Source organism: Lactuca virosa, chromosome 7 (genome assembly GCF_052849685.1).
Source record: "Lactuca virosa cultivar CGN04683 chromosome 7, Lactuca_virosa_CGN04683_v6, whole genome shotgun sequence".
Lineage (NCBI taxonomy): Eukaryota > Viridiplantae > Streptophyta > Magnoliopsida > Asterales > Asteraceae > Lactuca > Lactuca virosa.
In genome coordinates this window covers 35374648-35390224 of record NC_136432.1, presented here as the reverse complement: position 1 = coordinate 35390224, position 15577 = coordinate 35374648, and the positions used below count along the sequence as shown (strand labels likewise).

Genomic DNA, 15577 nt, shown 5'->3' with positions numbered 1-15577 from the left:
ATAGCTGCTAAAGTTCATTCATCGGGTACTAAATCCATAGCTACCAGTGTTCATCTAATAGGTACTAAGTCCATAGCTACCAACGTTTATCAGGTACTAAGTCCATAGCTACCAACGTTTATCCATCAGGTACTAAGTCCATAGCTACCAACGTTTATCTATCAGGTACTAAGTCCATAACTGCCGATATTATTTAGGCACTAAGACTATAGCTGCCAATGTTCATTCACATCATCTTTCATCCCTCATCATTCATCTACCCATGTTTCACCCAACATATTTGTAGATATAAAATACATATACAGTTTAAATCATATAAAACTTGTATAAAATCGTTCATCCAGCATAGATAGCAAGTATACAGATAATATGCACACATAGCACGTAGTTTATATAATATACTTCATATCTATGTGTAAGATGAAAGGGACTATGCACTCACCTGGAAGGTGGTGACTCTGCACTCGAACAGCGCTTCGTTACTTCTTAAAACAATTTCCCTCGACAAAACCTAGTATCAATACCACTAGGATTTAGTCTAACGTTAACCGCGACTAATTAATAGCCTAGTTATTATTATTATTATTATATAAGCGTTAAATAACACTCAATCTAATTCATAATAATAGCCCAAATAATTATTTTAAGGACCTAATAACATTACTATAATTATTTAAAAGCTATATTAAAAATTGCATAGGCGTAGCTCACTTACAGCGGATTTTATTAAAAACTGGGCTTTGCTCGGAGCAGCGTTTCCGAACCGAAAGACCCTTTTTCTCGGGACTCCGGGAGCCTCGGGGCATCCTTTGGGTGCTAGGGGTTTTATCTAGGGTTTAGGGGTGGTTTGGGGGCTTAGAGAGAGAAAGTAGTGAGAGAGAGAAGTGGGAAATGAGTGAAGAAAGTGGCTGCCTTCGCATGCCTTTTATAGGCCGAGCTCCTTGGGTACGCAGGGCGTTCCTGCGAGGGTATGCAGCGCGTTCCTCGTATGCAGGGCGCTCCTGGTCTACGTTGTGCATTCATACTGCCACACGTCCGAAGTCTGCTGGGTCTACGTGGTCATCTCCGGTCCGTGTATCCGAACGCGAGGCGTTCCATCCTTCTACGCGGGGCGTTCCTCGGACCAGCTCGTAAATTGCCATCCCGTCTTCTAAAATTCATAACTTTGGCATACGACCTCTGTTTTTGACGTTTTTTATATCCACGCGTAGGCGGGACCGTACTCTACAACTTTCGTTTTGATTCCGTCGGCTAATTTTGACTTTATTTTAAATTTGTATTTTTAACAGACCGGGACAGGATTGGTCCGTTAAAAATTCATAACTTCTTCATCCGACGTCCATTTTCGTCTGTCTTTTTATTGTTATGCTACTATTAACGAGATCTTCGATTCTCGTTTAGGTTGTGTCGGCTAAAAACCGCTCGATCTAATATTCGAACTTCGGGTGGTACACTGCTAAGCCGAAACTTCGAAAAATCATAACTTCCTCATACGAAGTCAGATTTGGGCGTTCGTTTTATGGACGCTCTCGGTTTAAAGTTTTCTACGACTTTTGTTTAGATCTCTAAGGCTAAAAGTCTCTCTATCGTAAATTCACTATTTACGTCTCCCGGTGCCGTGCCGGTTTTGCTGTAAAACTTCGACGGGTCATAACTTCTTCGTTATAACTCGGATTTTGGCGTTCTTTATATGTACGGAAACCTTGAGACATATTCTAAAACTTGGTTAAGATTATTTATTCTAAATAATATTTTGTCGAAAAGTCGTTTTCGACCCCTATTATCTCTAAATTGATTAGCCCGGATCTACGGGTGTTACAATAACCAATAGCAACACTTTTCCTAGATAAATATAAATCGCTTTCCATATGTTTGGTTCTTTGGTGTTGCATTAGGTTGGAAGCTAAATACATGACACTCATATTATCACAAAATAATTGTAGCGCATGATAAAGGACAACATAATTTGAGGAGGAGATTTCGAATCCAGGCAAATTCATTCACCACATTTGCCAACCCTTGGTATCCAACTTCAAATCTAGACCGAGAAACGACATGTTGGCGATTAGATGTGCACAAGATAAGGTTGTCACCAAGGTAGACACAAAATCCATAAGTGGAGTAGCGTGTTCAAGGACTACCAACCCAGTCGACATCAGAGTAAGAAACTAAATAACCAGTATGAGGCAGACAAATTTGAAGGTTATGCATAAGAGTATCTTGAAGATAGCAAAATATGTGCTTTAGAGCAAGAAAGTGGGGTTCGTTAGGGCCATTCATGTAGATGCATACTTGTTGAGCCACATAATAAATATCAGGGCATGTAAAGGTTAGATATTGAAAATCCTCGATAAGGCTCTAATATAAGGTTGGATGAAAGATTGGCTTTCCTTCATATGAGAGCTTAGGATTGGAGTATGTAAGGATGTTGTAGGGGTTACATGTGTCTATATTGGCATAAGCAAGCATCCCTCTAGAAAAGGAGAACTGAGAGAATAACAAACTAGAGGATGTAGGAACACCGATGAATTAAGAAGGAAATATATCCTAAGTCGGACATAGAGAACTCATATTTGATTCAAGAAATGACTCGTTTAAGTGAGGCAATAAAATAAGTAGTGATAATGTCATCAACATAAAGAATTAAATATCATTCGTAAGGCACTAAGTCCATAGTTGAGAGTGTTTTTAGAGTACATCTGATGAACACTTCGTTCACAAACACATACAGGTTGTGAGCCTGCTAGCGTTCTACTGGACTGTCTAGAATAGTCTGTGGTTGTCATCTATACTCTGCTAGATGACATCATCATTAAGGTCAAGGCTTCTCATCATCTATATCATCTTTCATCTCTCATCTTTTTACATCATCTTTCATTTACCTATCTTTACCCAATATATTTATAGGTATAAAAATACATATACAGTTTAAATCAAATAAAACATGTATAAATCGTTCATCCAACATAGATATCAAGAACACAGATAATATGCACACATATCATGTAGTTGATATTAAATACTTCATATCTATGTGTAAGATGAAAGTAACTATGCACTCATTTGTTAAAGTGACGACTCGAAATTCGGGCAGCGCTTCGCTTCTAACAATCGTCTTTTCCTTTGACGAAACCTAGTATTATTATCACTAGATTTTAGTCAAGTATTTATTGCGACTAATTATTAGTCTATATTTATCATTAACTCAAAGTCTACTTTCATGATCTATCAAGTAAGGAACAACCAGGTGGGATCATATCAGAGGTAGGGTCCGTTTGGTATACGAAGTATACTGTTTGCAAAGCCCACTTTAAACAACTTACTAAATCACAACCTAGACATCATCCCCATAAGTAGATCAATCAGTATAATGACTTTGAATCACTAATAAATCTTGTTTATAGGTTCATAATAACGATAATGAACTTAAACATAAGTTATACTTAAAGTATGGTAAGCATAACTCACTTACAAGGGGGTTTAGCGAGGAACTGAGCTCTGCGCGGGCAAACCTTCTGAACTGAAAGCTCTTCTTCTCGAGGATTTCCGGTGCTTCGAGACTCACTTCTAACACCTAGGAGGTGCTAGGGAAAAGCCTTGAGGATTTAGGGGTGTTTGAGAGAGAATGAGTTAGAATGGTGTGAGAAATGAGGTGATTTGCGCCTCTATTTGTAGGCTGGAAAACTGACCAACACTACGTGTTACTGGCTCCACACAACGTGTTGCTATGCCAGGTGTCGCCATCTGGTGCGAAACCAAGGGGAAGAAGTAGTGGCTCAGATCGCGCCACATGTCACTCGCTGGTTACTCCAAAAACTAATTATCTTCTAAGATCGGTAACTTTCGCATACGAGCTCCGTTTTTGACGTTCTTTATATCCATGCGTAGGTATCAACGAGATCTATAACTTTCGTTTAGACTCCGTCGGCTAATTTTGACTTTATTTTTAAAGTTATATTTTAACAGGCTTAGACAGTTAAAGTCCGTTAAAAATTCATAACTTTGTCATCCGACGTCCGTTTTCGACTGTCTTTATATTGTTGAGCTCCTATTAATGATATTTTCAATTCTCGTTTAGGTTGTGTTGGCTAAAAATCTATCGATTTAAATTTCAATTTCCGGGTTGTGCACTGCTATGCTAAATCTTAGAAAAATCATATCTTCCTCAAACGAAGTCAGATTTGGACGTTCATTTGATGTATGTTCTTGGTTTAATGCATACTACGAATTTCTTTTAGATCAATAAGGCTAAAAAGTAGCTTATCAAAAATTCACTTTTTACGTTACGCAGAGTCGTGCCGGTTTTGTCGTAAAACTTCGACGGGTCATAACTTCTTCATTTTAAGTCGGATTTCAGCGTTATCTATATGTACGGAATCTTTGTGACATATACTATACTTTGGTTAAGATTATTTATTCTAAATAATCTTTTATCAAAAAGTCATTTTTAACGCTTATTGTCTCTAAATTGATCAGCCTGAATCTGCGCGCGTTATAAGTTTGCACCGACTATCGAGGTGCAGCAGCTGGCGACGAAGTTCCTGGACCTTCGCCAGACTACCGAGACTATGGCGGAGATCATCGCCAAATACCGAAAGAGGGCTCTGTTGGTTCCACAGTACGCTATGGATGAGGAGATGAAGAAGACAAGATATCATGACATGTTGAGAGATGAGATGAGGGAGTTTGTGAGCTTTTCGGGATGCAAGACCTTGAATGATATGATTGAGAGGGCCCGTAAGCAATAGATTGAGTTGGAGCTTCGGAAGAAGCGCAATCCGGAGCAGGTGCATATTGTTGTGGGCCAGACCAAGAAGCCCAAGGTTTCTGATTCGCATTCTAGGGGCCAGCAGGACCAAGGTCGCTGCAGCAAGTGTGGCAAGCAGCATAGTGGGATGTGTCAGTTAGCGTATTCGGGTTGTTACAGGTGTGGGCAGACTGGTCACGGTAGTAGGGATTTCCCCCGAAGCTCATTGATTTGCTTCCATTGTAATCAGACTGGCCATAAAAAGGCTAATCGCCCGAGATTGTCAGGGGGAGCTGTGGTGGCGCCTGCACCAGCCACATTGAGGATTACTAATGGACGCCATGGCAAAGCGGAGGCCCTATGGCGAAGAGTAGGGATTTTCAGCTGACTACCGATGAGGCCCGTGCAGCACCAAATGTGGTTACAGATATGTGTCTTATCTCCATCTTTTGTTGTTTTCTTTATTTCCTGCTCATTTTATGTTGATTCTGTATAGGGACCTTTTTTGGTCAATGGTTTGACCGCTCATGTTCTGTTTGATTTGGGGGTTACCCGATCATTTGAATCTCTTGCACTCATCAAGAAGTTTTGCGATGCTCCCGGGACTTTGGATTCCCACTAGAAGTTGAGATTGCATATGACCGTGTTTGTGAGTGGTTCGAGGGTTTTCCATGGGTGTTTCTTGAATCTATTTAGTGAGAGATTCTCTATCGATTTGGTATTGATTCCCTTGAGAGGATCGGAGGTTATCATAGGGATGGATTGGCTAGGCCCAATGGGGCCATAATTGATTGCAAGCGGCAGTTGGTGAGGGTTCGATCCCCAAGTGGGGGAGAACTACTTACTCATAGAGAGGGAACTTCATATGGGCCAGCTCTCTGTTGAGCTGCGAGGGCCAGGAGATATTTGCAACAGGTTTGTTCTGGGTTTATAGTTTATGTTGCAGACACTCGAGTTGGGGACAAGGGGGGTTTGAGTGGGGTGCCTATTGTTCGGGATTTTCCTGATGTATTTCCTGAGGATTTACCAGGAGTGTCTCCCAAGAGGAAGGTTGAGTTTCAGATTGATCTAGTACCTGGTGCAACTCTGATAGCCAAGACGTCATATCGTCTGGCGCCACCTAAGATGCAGGAGTTGTCTACGCAGCTTCAGGAGCTGTTACACAAGGGTTTTATTCATCCGAGCAGCTCTCCGTGGGGAGCACCGATTCTATTTGTGAAGAAGAAAGATGGTTCACACAGAATGTGCATCGATTACTGGGAGTTGAATAAGCTAACGATGAAGAACCGTTACCCACTTCCAAGGATTGACGACTTGTTTGATCAGCTTCAGGGCGCATCTTGGTTTTCCAAGATTTATTTGCGATCAAGGTACCATCAAATGAGGTTCGGGGATGATGTTGTACAGAAGACAGCCTTCAGAACTCGCTATGGTTATTACGAGTTCATGGTGATGCCATTTGGGCTCACCAATGCACCAGCAACGTTCATGGACCTCATGAACCGAGTTAGCAGGCCGATTCTGGATCGGTCCGTGATTGTATTCATCGATGATATTATGGTCTATTCCAAGACCAAGGAGTAGCATGAAGATCATTTGTGGGAGGTACTGGAGACCCTGAGGAGGGAGAGACTTTATTCCAAGTTCTCCAAGTGTGAGTTTTGGTTGCGCGAGGTGCAATTTTTGGGGCACATCGTCAACCAAAAGGGTATATTGGTCTACCCGGCCAAGATCGAGGCCTTCATGCAGTGGGAGGTTCCGAGGACCGCATCTGAGATTCGGAGTTTCTTAGGTCTCACAGGGTATTATCGGATATTTATCCACAGTGCCTTTAACCCGTTTGACGAAGAAGAATGTTACCTTGCGGAGGGGGCCGGATCAGCAGTTGGCTTTTGAGACTTCGAGGCAGAGATTGTGTGAGGCCCCGATTCTCGCGCTCCCTGAGGGCTTGGATGATTTCATTGTTTATTGTGATGCCTCTATTTCGAGTTTGGGAGCGGTTTTTATGTAGTGGGGTCATGTGATTGCTTATGCTTCGAGGAAGCTGAAGCCTCTTAAGGCAAACTACCCTACACATGATTTGGAGTTGGGGGCCGTGGTTTTTGCCCTCAAGATTTGGAGACACTATTTGTATGGGGTTCGGTGTACTATCTACACTGACCACAATAGTTTGAGGTATTTGATGGACCATCCGAATCTAAATATGCGACAGTGGAGATGGTTAGATGTGCTAAAGGATTATGATTGCGAGATCCTGTACCACCATGGGAAGGCCAATGTGGTAGCTGATGCTTTGAGCCGGAAGACCGTGAGTTCATCTATATGGGATACCTGCTTGAGGATGACTGTCACTTCGCCTTTGATGAATTTGATTAAGAAAGCTCAGGTAGAGGGGTTGAAAAAGGAAAACTGGAAGACCGATTGAATCAAATGACAGGTTCCCTTATTTGTCAGAGACAGCCGAGGGTTGTTAACTCAGTGTGGTAGAGTCTAGGTTCCGGCATCAGGTGTGGTGAGATAGAAGGGTTTAGAGGAGGCGTAAGTCAAAGTTTTCTATCCATCTAGGGGCCACGAAGATGTACAAGGATCTAAGGTTGAGTTATTGGTGGCCCTGTATGAAGAGGGAAATAGCTTGGTTTGTGAAGCAGTGCTTGACTTGCAAGAAAGTTAAAGCCGAGCATCAGAGACCCCATGACAAGATGCAACCCTTACCCATTCTCATGTGGAAGTGGGAAGAAATTACCATGGATTTCATCACAAAATTGCCAAGGACGGCACGTGGCTTTGACCCCATCTTGGTCATTGTTGATAGGTTGACCAAGAGTGCGCATTTCATACCAATTGCCGAGAGTAAATCCGCAAATAAGTTAGCGGACATCTATGTCCGGGAGGTAGTAGTTCGGCAAGAAGTGCAAGTATCGGTGATTTCAGACCAGGATGTTCGTTTCACCTCCAGATTTTGGATAAAGTTGCATGAGGAGTTGGGTACTCAGTTGCACTTTAGTACAACATACCACCCTCAGACCGATGCCCAGAGCGAGTGGACGATTCAGACGCTCAACGATATGCTACGAGCTTGTATGTTGGATTTTGGAGGGAGTTGGAATACTTACCTCCCACTGTCCGAGTTTTCCTACAATAATAGTTACCATGCCAGTATTGACCGAGTTGGGATACTTACCTCCCACCATTTGAGATGTTGTATGGAAGAAGGTGCAGGACTCCGGTTTGCTGGGGGGAGGTCGGGCATCGAGTCATGGGTAGTACAGAGGTTGTACTCAAGACTACTGAGTTGATTCAACAGGTGGGCGACAGGTTGTGGGTCGCGTAAAGCTAGCAGAAGAGTTATGTAGATCGGCGACGTTCGGATCTTGAGTTTCAGGTGGGAGACTTGGTGCTTCTGAAGGTGTCATCCGATTCCAGAAGCGGGGAAAGCTGGGCCCCAGATTCATTGGACCTTTCAGGATTTCAACCCGGTGAACAATGTTGCATACCGGCTGGATTTTCCCGATGAGCTCATCCATATCCATAACACCTTCCATATGTCTCAGCTTCAGAAGTGTGTGACCGATGAGTCCACAGTTGTTCCTCTAGATGACATTCAGGTTGATGATCGTCTGAATAATGTAGAGAGACCGGTGGCGATTTTAGATCGAAAGATGAAGGCTCTGCACAACAAGGAAGTGTCATTGGTCAAGGTCCAGTGGCAACATCGGAAAGGATCTAAATGGACGTGGGAGCCTGAGGCGGAGATGCGAGAGCACTACCTAGATTTATTCGCGACAGCAGACTTCGAGGACGAAGTCTAGTTCAAGTGGGGGAGAGTTGTAACATCTATTTTTCAGGTATTCTTTTTAACCCTTGAGTTGTGCTTTAATTGCTAGTTTAGTCCCCGGTAGCAATTTCGTAATTACGGAGTCAGCTGGAGTACGAGAGGCGTACACCTTCGTACGTAGGGCGTACTCCAGATTACATTAGTACGCTGAGCGTACGCTGGTACGCCGGGCGTACGCAGCAAAGGTGCAAACCCTAAATTTTAGGGTTTAGACCCTATTTAAACACATTTACGGCCACATGCACCTTCTTATCTTCAGTCTCCTTCCTTATTTCGAAACCCTAAAGAGTGTCCGTGCCTTGTGAAGCTTCTTGAGCCATTTTTGGTGCCATTTTGAGCTTTTAGAGTAGAAGGAAGAGCATTGAGGTGGTGGTGTTTCACTCAAGACTTTGGATCCAACATCTTGACCCCCTTGTGTACCTTGCGGAGGTAAAAAGCTTCAACCTTGGTGTAGAAATCTTATGGATCTAGTTTTAGCTCAAATTTGTTTCCTTTTTGGTCCTAAACTTGGTCTTTGTGATTAGAAGGTACTCCAAGGCATTTGAGCTGTCCTTTCAGAGGCTTTTAGGGGTGTTAAGTCAAAAAGTTGGGTTTTTGGTCATTAGTTTCTCTCCATGCAAGTGCTAGATGGTCGTAATGGGTTAAGAGACTAGGGTTTATGGATTTAAGGTCTTAATAGCCTTGCCAAACCAAAAAGTTGGAAACTTTATGGTTAAGAACATCTTTTGTTGTCTAGATCTGAAGTTTGGACGTAAGTGATTAAATGATTAAGCACTTAATAAGAGAGGAGGTGAGCAGCCGCGTACGCTGGGCGTACCGAGGGGTACGTTGCGCGTACATGGTCAGCTCTCCGATCCCCGGTCAACTGCGAAGTACCCCCCGCGTACACGACGAGTATGCCTTGCATACTGGCTAAGTCAACTCGGTTGACTCGGTTAACTTTGACCTGGATTTTGACTAGGGTTTGACCTAGGGGTATTTTAGATATTCAAATGATAGTCTGAGTTTTGGTTACTGTTATTCGTAAAGGTGATCAGTGGCGTGGGTTTCAGAGCAGCGTGTGATGTGTGTGAAATGCACTGGTTTTAATCCTACTTTTGAGTTATAAATTAAGCACACAAAGGCAGTGAACTTGTCTTTTAGTGGTATAGTTGGGTAAGTAGAGTGTCGAACTCAGGGAACGGTAAATTAAAACTAAAGACTAATTTTATCTAAATTAAATAGTAAATATGGGTTTTCTCTAGTTTTACAAGACTAGAAACTTACTAATACTACTTAGGCTAAGAACTAGAAAAACAAAGATTTAACTGAATTTAATAATAAAAGGGACTTCTGTTTAGTTCAACTCAATTGATCCTATGGTTGATATTATGGTAATAGTGCAATGGATTAATTCTTCTATTGGCTACCGATTCAAGTGATTAGCCTTGCATTCGCTACGATAATCCTTAGAAAACAAACTAACTCAAACAGTGATCAGTTGTCTAATTTAATTTAATTCACTAGATTATTTATTCGGGTTAATTTAGACTTGTAATAGCTAACTAAATTGGTCCTTTAGTTAACCTCTTGCTGATGGTCATCAAACAAGCTCACACATGAATTTACCTATTTTTTCTTATTAATTCTAGTTTCACGTTCGTTAGTCCTAGACATATGATAAAGTGGTCACATAAACATATGGGGTTGATAATTAAAAGATGTTCATACTATTTAATTATCTTCCTATTAACAAAAAATTAGTTATCATTCACACACAAGGTTCTTTAACAAGCTAAAATTCACAAAATCACCAATATTTAATTAATCCTACCATTAATCAAACCATAATATCAATTTTGTATCCCCAAACAGAAGTTTAAGAGTTTTAGCTCATGATTGAGGTAATTAACAGCAATAAAACGAATTCTAATTGTCTAACCATAATTGAGAAACAATAGATTAAGTAGAATGATGAGAATGTGCCTCAAATCTTCTTCGGAATTGGATTCTAGGTTGTATCTTTGTTCTCTAGGGTTCTTCTGGCTCTTCAATCGCAGCTTGCTTCTTTCCAAAGGTTCCAGAAGTCCTTCCATCGGATTAAGACCCGCTATTTATAATTATCACAAAACAGGGGCTACTCGGCGAGTAGGTCGTGGACTCGCCGAGTACTAGTGTGAAATCCGTGTTCGGTAAGGAATCTTGACTTTTCTTTCGGGAACATTCTAATGAACTCGCCGAGTACATGCGTGGACTCGCCGAGTAGGTGTGTAGTTTTCCCTTTTTCTTCATTCTTTGGTCTCTAATTGCTTCTCCTTTTTCCTTTCTGCTTCCAAGCATGTCTTTTGGACTGAAAACACAATATAAGCATTATTAAGTACCTTTTGTCCATATTATGCATATAATTAGCCAAAAATGAATAGAAATATATGTTAAAAATATGATTAATTATGCACATATCAAAATACCCCACACTTGACTTTTGCTTGCCCCCAAGCAAAACTGAATTTTAACACATTAGAATCACATAGGACAACTCAAGTCGAACCCAGCCATTATGCCAAGACCGCAACGCACACATTCGTGTCTAAAATTTTCCTAATAACCCCCCATACTCTAAATACTCACAATCCTCATAAACATTCGCCCACTCACCCCGAACTATGCTCATTTTATGCATCCCTCCGAATCCATCCTCAGAAGACCTATTAACCTCAAGGTGTTTTTGGTTGAGTAACCCAAGCATACATAATCTAGATAATTATAATTTATGATACCACATTGGAGCTCTTTGGAATTCTTCATTTCTTTGGCATTTGATCTTTGATCTCTTTGAATTCACCACTTTGTTGTTTGGTTTTTGGTATCTTCAACTTTTTGAATTTCTTGGAATTTTTGATCTTCTAATTTCATATTTGACTTTGATGCTCCAAAAATTCTTCAAACTTTTCTTTTGTAATTCTCTTTTTTTTTCATGTAACTCACTTTTTTCTTCACTCAATACCTACATGCTTAAGCAGGGGCACTCAACTTCAACCTTTATTGATTAATGATAACAATTTTCCTGGATACATTTCAAGTACACGATGCTAAACATATTGCATCCTTCGGGCTAAGCGAGGTTGTGTTTTTGTCCCATGATTTCACTAGAATAAGGGGGCCACAAATGCACTATAACATATATAGGCTCAACTAAACATTTGGGTCTTCATACAATCATCCACACAATTCTAACATGGAATCCTAATTACTTTTTACCAAAATTTTCTAAATTAAATCCTAAGTAACATTTTTGGTATGCAATAGTGCACAAATTTTTTTTTTTTTTTAAAAATAGACCTAAATTATGATATTAGGATTCTAAATTTGCTAAGGTTCAACCAACCCCCTACCCCACACTTATTTCATGCAATGCCCCCATTGCATGCTATGCATGATAAAGAAAAAAATACTAAAGTATAGAGGGAATTGGAACAAACTCCCCTGGGATAGCAGTGGCGAGGCTGATCATCTTCAATTTAGCTCCATCTTTGAATGACTTTAAACATGGGAATAGCTCATCCATGTCTTGGGTGTCATGTCGCGTATCTCTATGTCAAACTCTTGAAGAAGTAGAACCCATCGTATCAATCTTGGCTTGGCATCCTGTTTGGCAAACAAATACTTGATAGCAGAGTGGTCAGTAAAAACAGTTGTTTTAGATAAAACTAAATAAGGGCGGAATTTATCAAAAGCGTACACCACAGCTAATAATTCCTTTTCCGTGGTGGTGTAGTTTTCTTGGGCTGGATTTAAAGTCTTGCTAGCATAATATATGGGTCGGAAGTGCTTATCAACCCTTTGACCAAGGACAGCTCCTAATGCAAAATCACTAGCATCACACATTATTTCAAATGGTAAATTCCAATTTGGTGCAACAATGATCGGAGCATTAGTCAATTTTTACTTTAAAAATTCAAATGCCTCTAAACACTCTTTAGTAAAATTAAATGGTGCATCTTTTAGGAGTAATTGTGTTAGAGGTCTAGTTATTTTAGAAAAATCTTTGATAAAACGCCGGTAAAAACCCGCGTGTCCTAGAAAACTTCTAATACCCTTCACATTAGTTGGTGGAGGTAATTTGGCAATGGTGTCAATCTTTGCCCGATCCACTTCAATTCCCGATTTGGAAACCTTGTGGCCCAAAACTATACCCTCCTTAACCATAAAGTGACATTTTTCCCAATTAAGGACTAAGTCGGTCTTTTCACACCTAGCAAGCATTAGGTCAAGATTTGTGAGACAATCATGGAAGGAAGATCCAAAAACAGAAAAATCGTCCATAAAGACTTCCATGAATTTTTCCACCATGTCGTGGAATATGGCTGTCATGCACCTTTGAAATGTCGCGGGTGCATTGCATAGCCCAAAGGGCATGCGTCGATAAGCAAAAGTCCCACTTGGGCAAGTGAATGTGGTCTTTTCTTGGTCCAATGGGTCTATGGGTATTTGGAAATAACCCGAAAACCCGTCTAGGAAGCAATAATAACTATGGCCCGATAATCTTTCTAACATTTGTTCAATAAAGGGTAAGGGAAAATGGTCTTTACGAGTGGCATCGTTTAGTTTTCGATAATCAATGCACACTCTCCAACCGGTTACCGTTTGTGTCGGAATAAGCTCATTCTTTTCGTTGGTTATGACCGTCATCCCTCCTTTCTTGGGCACCACTTGAACCGGACTCACCCACGGGCTGTCAGAAATGGAATATATAATCCCCGCATCTAAAAGTTTGACCACTTCTTTCTTGACCACCTCTTGCATATTTGGGTTTAGTCTTCTTTGGTGCTGCACAACCGGCTTTGCTCCTTCTTCCAGGTTAATCTTGTGTGAACAATAAGAGGGACTTATTCCCTTGATGTCGGTAATGCTCCATGCTATGGCCCGTTTTCGCTTCTTCAAAACTTGCACTAGTTCTTCCTTTTCAAAGTTGGAAAGGTCAGAGGCTATAATGACTGGCTTTTGATGGCCATCTTCAAGGAAGGCATACTCCAAATGTTCTGGTAACTTTTTGAGCTCAATTTTTGGGTTCTGTTTGTTGTACTCGCCGAGTGTAGGTAAGGGACTCGGCGAGTTGGTAGCGGAATTTACGAATTCTGTTTTTTTTTCGCTTGGACTCGGCGAGTAGATCGGCCCTACTCGGCGAGTTGAAGTGTCAGATTGTCGCACCAATTCTTCAAACTCAGCTTCTTCCAGCAGCCTCTCGATGTCCATTAAGTCTTTTTCTGCATCAAATTCTTCATCAAAAATTGTGAACTTGCTGGAATCTTCACTTATGCATTCCTCCAGTAATTCATCAAGCATGTCAATTGAGAATGCCGTGTCGTCACTATTCCGTGCATACTTCATAGCTTAATCAACCCCAAATGTGACTGAATCTTCTCCTACCCGCAAAGTGAGCTTCGAGTCCCTCATGTCTACTATAGCACTTGCCGTGTTGAGGAAGGGTCTTCCAAGGATGATTGGGACTTGAGGATCCGCCTCCATGTCTAGAATTATGAAATCAGCGGGAAATACAAACTTGTCCAATGGCGGCTGGTAAAACTTTTAAGGGGTCTGATTGTTCGGATTTGGCAGTGGACTCGCCGAGTCCATATTTTGTACTCGGCGAGTAGAGCTTTCAGATTGAAGATTTTGATTTTCTGCTTGATTTTCTGTTTCCTCCTTCTGTGATTCTTTGGGTGCTTCATTCTGAATAGGGGCCAGAGGAGTGATTATTTTCCCACTTCTTGTTGTGACTATGTTTATGTGCGCGCCTCGTGGGTTGTTTTCGGTTTTGCTAGGAAGTTCGCCCGATGATCTTTGGTTTATTTGTTAAGCAAGTTGCCCTAGCTGCGTTTCTATGTTGTGGATAGATGCTTGCTGGTTTCTAAGCATGGTCCTTGTTTCTTGAATTGCAGCATCATGATCACTATGTCTCTTTTCTGAAGCAGCTACAAATTTGGTAAGCATTTCTTCCAAACTTGGTTTTCTTTCTTGTGATGGCTCCTCCTTTTGGTAAAAACCCCTTCCCTTTTGCTTGAACTTCTCCTCCTTAGCCTTCTTGTACTCGTCATAAAGGAGCCACTCTTTCTTTGGTCTACGCCAATCTTCATCATATCGGTCCCCACTTGAGTAACAAACTTGCACCTTTTTGTTGCCATTCTCATCCAAATCGCAGTCTCTAGTAAGGTGAGGCCCATTGCAATTTTCGCAACCCACCTGAATAGCATGTATCGTTTGGTCCATTTTATCCATCCTCCTATCCATGGTTTTTAGCATAGCCATAACTGCTGACAAGTCTTCTGAAGCTGCATAGGTGGCCCCCCTCGTCACATCATTTCTTGGATTGTGGTATTCTCTAGAATGCTTAGAGAATTCCTCAATTAGTTGCTTTATCACTGGAGGTGCCTTCTTCGTGAGTGGACCTTGTGAGTCAAGTAATTGCCTAGTGGTAACATTTACTCCATCGTAGAAGATGGAGACTTCTTGTTGACTATTGAGGTCATGATGTGGGCAATTCCTTAGCAGGCTCTTGTACCACTCCCACGCTTCATATAGTGATTCTCCAGCTTGTTGTTCAAAGTTAGCTATGGCTTTCTTTAGCTTGGATATCTTGGATGGCGGGCAGAATTGATCAATGAACTCTTCTTTCATTTGGGCCCATGCAGTGATAGATCCTGGGGGCAATGACTTGAGCCAATCCTTGGCAGCACCCTTCAAAGTAACCGGAAGCATGCGAAGTAGCTGAGTTTCCCGAGGCACATTTGGAACATTGAAATAATCAGCTACATCATTGACTTCGTCCAAGTGTTTGTAAGCGTCTTCGTGGTCTTTGCCTGTGAAGGGGATCTCCTTAAGTAGAGCCAGGATGTGACCCTTGAGCTCAAAAGTAGCAGTAGCGGGGATTGCGGGTTGCACAAGTCCCGGTCCAGTATCATCGCGTATCCTCTTCTTCCATTCCCCCATGGGGACTTCATCAATGTTAGCCATGAGAA

At 41.5% G+C, this 15577-nt stretch overlaps 1 non-coding gene across 1 annotated transcript; it reads left to right on the top strand.

Annotated features, from left to right (window-relative positions):
* Positions 1-15081: 15081 nt before the first annotated feature.
* LOC145128014 (small nucleolar RNA R71) lies at positions 15082-15188 on the top strand. Its single transcript, XR_013716617.1, has one exon. It is a non-coding gene; the product is annotated as a small nucleolar RNA R71 (small nucleolar RNA).
* Positions 15189-15577: the final 389 nt, after the last annotated feature.